This window comes from Nycticebus coucang, chromosome 11, assembly GCF_027406575.1.
Source record: "Nycticebus coucang isolate mNycCou1 chromosome 11, mNycCou1.pri, whole genome shotgun sequence".
Lineage (NCBI taxonomy): Eukaryota > Metazoa > Chordata > Mammalia > Primates > Lorisidae > Nycticebus > Nycticebus coucang.
Window position 1 is genome coordinate 37,977,681 of NC_069790.1, and position 6,660 is coordinate 37,984,340.

Genomic DNA, 6,660 nt, shown 5'->3' on the forward strand with positions numbered 1-6,660 from the left:
CACACAGTCTTTGGATTTTGTTTTGGTCAAACCAAAGATAAGAATGATGAACCTGTAGTATGTGAATTTCTTCATTTTAAACACTTTTTAAATCTTTCCCCCTTCTGTTGTGATGCTATTAATTATAAAGCATTGTGATTCTATAAGACATTATCATATTTGTATAACTGAGATGGTATCTCTTACTAGGAATGATCAGAAGAGTCTGTCTACTAAGATAATGTGTAGAAAAATAAATAGTGCAAATTTGTTTTTTAATTTTTTAAAAAAGGTTGTATCTTACAGATATATTGAACTATAGCATCTGGTTAAAATGGTCATGATAATATCAGAGCTCAATAGCATTTTCCCATAAATTACTGTATAGACCCATTAATCATTGTATTCCAGTGCTATGCATCACCTGTTTAATTCAGTTGGTTCTGATTTACACATCATTTCAAAGAATGCAAAGGCAACAGAATCGAAAGTTTTACTTTCCACCTTAGCTACATAGATCATCCCCTTCTACTCTTATCTCAGGACAGGAACTAAATAATCAAGTTCATTCCTTTGGTTAACCTTTAAAGATTGTTTGCAACTAATTTTAGACAAACCCTGTATTTTAATTGAGTCTCTACTATGAAGTTGAAGGAATGGAATTCAGTCCAAATGTAGTCATGGTTATTTCTATTGCTGTTGTGTTGGCTCCCCCTGGAATGAAGCAGTCATTTTCACCTCTATGGCCATGAATATGTGTGAGTGTGTGAGTGTGTGTGTATGGTGGAGGGGAAGAGTCTTTTTTTTTTTTTTTTTATTAACAAGTCTCTTATTTATTAAAAAGGGTCCTACAGCTTTACAACCACATTGCCAGATATGGCCCTGGACAGCAACAGCGGCAGCCCCTGGTAGCCCTCACGATATCAACCAAGCTTGTGTCTCACCGAGGCCCCTGCTGGGCTGCAAATGTCCCCAACAGCAGGCTGGCAGCAGAGGTATTGGAGGAGGGTGGCACCACTTGCTTGAGAGTCACAGAATATGGAAACCCCACCTGATTGGTGTGGCAGTGAATCATCCTTTACAGCTCCATTTTCTTTTAAGAACAATTACAATAGAGTTCAAGTCCAGAAGCAGGAGTATACGGTAACTGAGGACAAAAGTTGGTGGCCTTGTTTGTGGGCCACTGGAACAAACCCTTTTTCAGCTCTGCCTTGATTCTGTCACTGTGATGGCAGCCAGCTGATAGTTGGTCAGAGGTCAGGTCCTGGCTGCCAGAGAGGTGACAGACAAGGACTAGGCCAGAAGTTCCATCAATGAGCACACAGGCCTTATCAATAGGTGCGTGGTCTTGCTTCCCCCAGCTGGAGACCTGGGAGCAGTACATGTGGCACAGAGATGAGATCCCAAAGGGAATAGAAGGGGCGATGCAGGTGGCCAGAACATACCCTCCACCTGGATCCTGCAGGTGAGCTTTCTCTAAGCCCTTCTGCTGCCCTGTCTGACACCTACAGCACCACTTGGCCCTGGTGCAGCCACAGGCTAACCAGAGGCAGGAAATTTTGGCTAAGAAAATCCTGGTTCAAGGTGGCCAGACTTTTCTTTCACCTGTAGTGAAACAACGAACTTGAACAAGCCCTTCTGAGAATGCTGAGCACCAGGGGCTCTGCCCAGCCCCTTGCAGGCTTCTGCGTCCAGGCACCTGGTGAAGCTAAGGCACAGCAGGGCACCGGCAGGTGTGACCATGTACTTCCTGCATGAAAGGAATTTGCATTCACTTCATCTGCATTTCTATTTGCTCAAAACAATATTTGTTTTTTATAAAATTTCCCTGAATGGTCTTCAGAGTGTCAAAGTTTTCTTTCCCAATATAAAACAAAATTACACAGGTAGTAAAAATATTGGGGGAGTTTTTCTTCATAGAAACCCTTGGGGACTGGCTCTAGGCAGCAGGAGAAGTGGGGGGCTGATGATAGTTTGCTGTGCAAAGTCCAGGCCCCAAGGTTTCCTCAAGCCTGGGCTGCAGCTCTCCCGGCCTCTGAACATGGCAACGGGCCAATTGCAAACTTTGCTTGTGGCTTTGAGGCATGAAAGGCAGCAGCCAGGTAGGGAAGGGGGGGTGACTGTGATGACCCACCCCAAACAGATTCCAGAACACAATGTAGCTGCACATCGTGGCCCAGCCACAGGCCAGTGCTGACCACCCCTTACCAGGGATGCAGCAGCCAAGACACACAGAACTGTCCTTTGAAAATAAAACAGGCATCACTAACCATACTTTTTAAATAAAGCTGCAATGGGAGGACCATAATTCTAAATGGGAATGAGAGAGGCTTCGTTTCTTCCCAGGTGCATAAGTCCATCAACAACCCAACGCTCAGAAATCACATTGAGAACACAAACCAACACGACATAGGAGTGCCGGGCTGTGACCTGGCACAGACAACTGCCTCAGTGTATAAAACCTGGGCTTCTACCTCTACTTACTCATGGACCTACAGTTCTGAAAATCAGACAGACAAGCTGGCCCAGGGCACAGAGCCCTCAGCACAGCAGCCGGACCTCACAGTGTGCAGAACATGGCATGGCAGGCGGAGGACGTATCCCAGGAAGCCCGGGGCGTCGGCACTCACTGAAGGATGAAGCCTGGCTGGTGCGGAGGCAGCCGGGGTGGGGGTCTCTGGGGCAAAGCTGGCGGGAACGGTGACACAAACTGTGCAGAGAATCCTTGCTGGGGTGGGAGACCCACTCTGGGGGGCAGAGGTGGGCACTGTAATCCTGGGTAGGGCATGGCCTGTCCTGAGCCCATGGCAGTGGTAAACGGGGTGGCTAAGCGTCCTGCACCGGGGGCGGTGGCGGAGGAATGCGCCGAGGCACAACTGAGGGAGGCCCACTGGCTTCTGGGACAGGGTTGGGCAGTGCGACAGCGGCTCGGGGCTTGTGGGAGTCTCTGCCCCTTCAGCATCATCTCCTGAAGCTTCTCAATTTTCACTCTTCGCATGTGGGCCAGTTTCCGTTTGCTCTGATAGACATCAATGAAGGAGTCTAGAGGAAGCTCTCCATCCAGAAACTTCTCGGCCACGTTCTCTGTGTCTTCCTCAATCTTGGCCCCTTCTGCTTGAAGAAGTGCTAACAGGGTCTCCAAGGAAGCACTGCTAGACTGTTTATCTAATTTGGTCTTCTTTATCTGATAGGCTTCAAAAAGAACCTGGAGCTCCTGGTACTTCTGGGTCAAGTGTGCTTTCAGAGTGTCCAGCTGGGGCTGGCACAAAAGGTTTCCTTCTGCCAGGCTACAGTTGCTGGCAAGTGTCATTTCTTTGTTAAGCTGAATATTCTGTGTCTCCTCCATCTTCTGCACCATGTCCGTCAGCTGCCCCTCGTCCTCCAGCAGCTTGTTGAGCTGCACCAACTACAACCCAGCAAATCCGGCTTCGGTCACAGCACCCGCGATCCCAGCACCTCTGCCGCCGCCGCCGTTCTGGCTGCCGGGCCGAGTCTTTCTTTTTTTTTAATATAAAAGACTTGGAATGTTAAGTATCCTTTTTCAAAAAGAGAAGTTACCAAATGAGAACCTCTTTATCTTCCCACCACCATGTAAAATCCTACCTCTCTCTGTTCCCGGACTCTCTTTTCTTCTTCTGGCCGTGGGCCCAGATGGGCTCTGGTGCTCCTTCCTTCCCTTTTCTCAGGGACCCTGTGCCACTGGTTACTCTATGACTCATTTTCTCTCCTATGTTGTGTTTTCAACCCTTCTCTTACTAAAGTTCTCCTCCCCTCAGCACCCAAACATGCTCTTATCTTACTCAAATTCTAAAACTCCACCCAGACCTTGAAGTTCCCTGCAGGTTTCATTTTGTATTTTTCTTTCTCACCCAACATTTTCTTTTTTTTTTGTTTTATTAAATCATAGCTGTGTACATTAATGTGATCATGGGGCACCATACACTAGTTTCATAGACCGTTTGACACATTTTCATCACACTGGTTAACATAGCCTTCCTGGCATTTTCTTAGTTATTGTGCTAAGACATTTACATTCCACATTTACTAAGTTTCACATATACCCTTGTAAGATGCACCGCAGGTGTAATCCCACCAATCCCCCTCCCTCTGCCCACCTCCCCCTTCCCTTGCCTCCCTTTCCCCGTTCCCCCTATTCTTAGGTTATAACTGGGTTATAGCTTTCATGTGAAAGCCATAAATTAGTTTCATAGTGGGGCTGAGTACATTGGATACTTTTTATTCCATTCTTGGGATACTTTACTAAGAATATGCTCCAGCTCCATCCATATAAACATGAAAGAGGTAAAGTCTCCATCTTTCTTTAAAGCTGCATAATATTCCATGGTGTACATATACCACAATTTATTAATCCATTCGTGGATCGATGGGCACTTGGGCTTTTTCCATGACTTAGCAATTATGAATTGGGCTTATGAATAGGGCTGCATTAAACACTCTGGTACAAATATCTTTGTTGTGATGTGATTTTTGGTCTTCTGGGTATATGCCTAGTAGAGGAATTATAGGATTGAATGGCAGATCTATTTTTAGATCTCTAAGTGTTCTCCATACATCTTTCCAAAAGGAATGTATTAATTTGCATTCCCACCAGCAATGTAGAAGTGTTCCCTTTTCTCCACATCCACGCCAACATCTCTGGTCTTGGGATTTTGTGATATAGGCTAGTCTTACTGGAGTTAGATGATATCTCAAAGTAGTTTTGATTTGCATTTCTCTGATGATTACGGATGATGAGCATTTTTCCTGTGTCTGTAGGCCATGCGCCTGTCTTTAGAGAAGTTTCTCTTGAAGTCCCTTGCCCAGCCTGCGATGGGATCACTTGTTCTTTTCTTGCTTATATGTTTGAGTTCTCTGTGGATTCTGGTTATTAAACCTTTGTCGGAGGCATAACCTGCAAATATCTTCTCCCATTCTGAGGGCTGTTTGCTTGCTTTACTTACTGTATTCTTGGCTGTGCAGAAGCTTTTTAGTTTGATTAGGTCCCAGTAGTGTATTTTTGAAGCTGCTTCAATTGCCCGGGGGGTCCTCCTCATAAAATACTTGCACAGGCCGATCTCTTCAAGGGTTTTCCCTGCACTCTTTTCTAGTATTTTTATAGTTTCATGTTTTAAGTTTAAATCTTTAATCCAGTGAGAGTCTATCTTAGTTAATGGTGAAAGGTGTGGGTACAGTTTTAGCCTTCTACAAGTTGCCAGCCAGTTCACCCAGCACCATTTGTTAAATAGGGAATCTTTTCCCCACTGAATATTTTTAATTGGCTTGTCAAAGATTAAATAATGGTAAGTAGCTGGATTCATCTCTTGGTTCTCTATTCTGTTCCAGATATCTACTTCTCTGTTTTTGTGCCAGTACCATGCTGTTTGATCACTATCAATTTGTAGTATAGTCTGAGGTCTAGTAGCATGATTCTTCCCGCTTTGTTTTGATTTCTGAGTAATGTCTTGGCTATTCGAGGTTTTTTTTGATTCCATATAAAACGAAATATTTTTTTTTCAAAATCTTTAAAGTATGACAGTGGAACTTTAATAGGGATTGCGTTAAAATTATATATTGCTTTGAGTAGTATGGACATTTTAACGATGTTGATTCTTCGCAGCCATGAGCATGGTATGTTTTTCCATTTGTCAACATTTTCGGCTATTTCGTGTCCTTTGTTAGATAAACTCCCAAATATTTCATCTTCTTTGGCACTACTGTGAATGGGATAGACTTCTTAACTGTTTTTTTAACTTGACTATTGTTGGTATATATAAAGGCTACCGATTTATGAATGTTGATTTTGTAACCTGAGACACTGCTGTATTCCTTGATCACTTCTAAGAGTTTTTGAGTAGAATCCCTAGTGTTTTCCAGATATAATCATATCATCTGTGACAAACGAAAGTTTGATCTCTTCTGACCCTATATGGATACCCTTGATAGCCTTTTCTTCCCTAATTGTGATGACTAAAACTTCCATTACATTGTTAAAGAGCAGTGGAAACAACGGGCAGCCTTGTCTGAGTGGAAATGATTTCCACTCCTGATCTGAGTGGAAATGATTTCAATTTAACTCCATTCAATACGACATTGGCTGTGGGTTTGCCGTAGATGGCCTCTATCAGTTTAAGAAATGTCCCTTCTATACCGATTTTTTAAGTGTTCTGATCATGAAGGGATGCTGGATATTATCAAAAGCTTTTTCTGCGTTGATTGAGAGAATCATATGGTCTTTGTTTTTAATTTGTTTATGTGCTGGATTACATTTATAGATTTACGTATATTGAACCAGCCTTGAGACCCTGGGTTAAAACCGACTTGGTCATTATGTATAATTTGTTTGATGTGTTGCTGGATTCTGTTTGTTAGGATCTTGTTGAATATTTTTGTATCTATATTCATTAGTGATATTGGTTGATAATTTTCTTTTCTTGTTGGGTCTTTTCCTGGTTTGGGGATCAGGGTGATGTTTGCTTCATAGAAGGTGTTGGGTAGTCTTGCTTCTTTTTCTACCTTTTGGAACAGGTTGAGTAATATAGGTACTAGTTCCTCTTTAAAGATTTGGTAGAATTCTGACGTGAAACCATCTGGTCCTGGGCTTTTCTTTTTAGGGAGGTTTTGTATGATTGATGCTATTTCAGAACTTGATATGGGCCTGTTCAATATTTCCAATTGATTCTG

At 43.3% G+C, this 6,660-nt stretch overlaps 1 pseudogene; it reads right to left on the reverse strand.

Moving 5' to 3' along the window:
• Positions 1–2,605: 2,605 nt before the first annotated feature.
• Positions 2,606–3,698, reverse strand: LOC128598300 (vacuolar protein sorting-associated protein 37B-like; annotated as a pseudogene).
• Between the last annotated feature and the right edge of the window lie 2,962 nt (positions 3,699–6,660).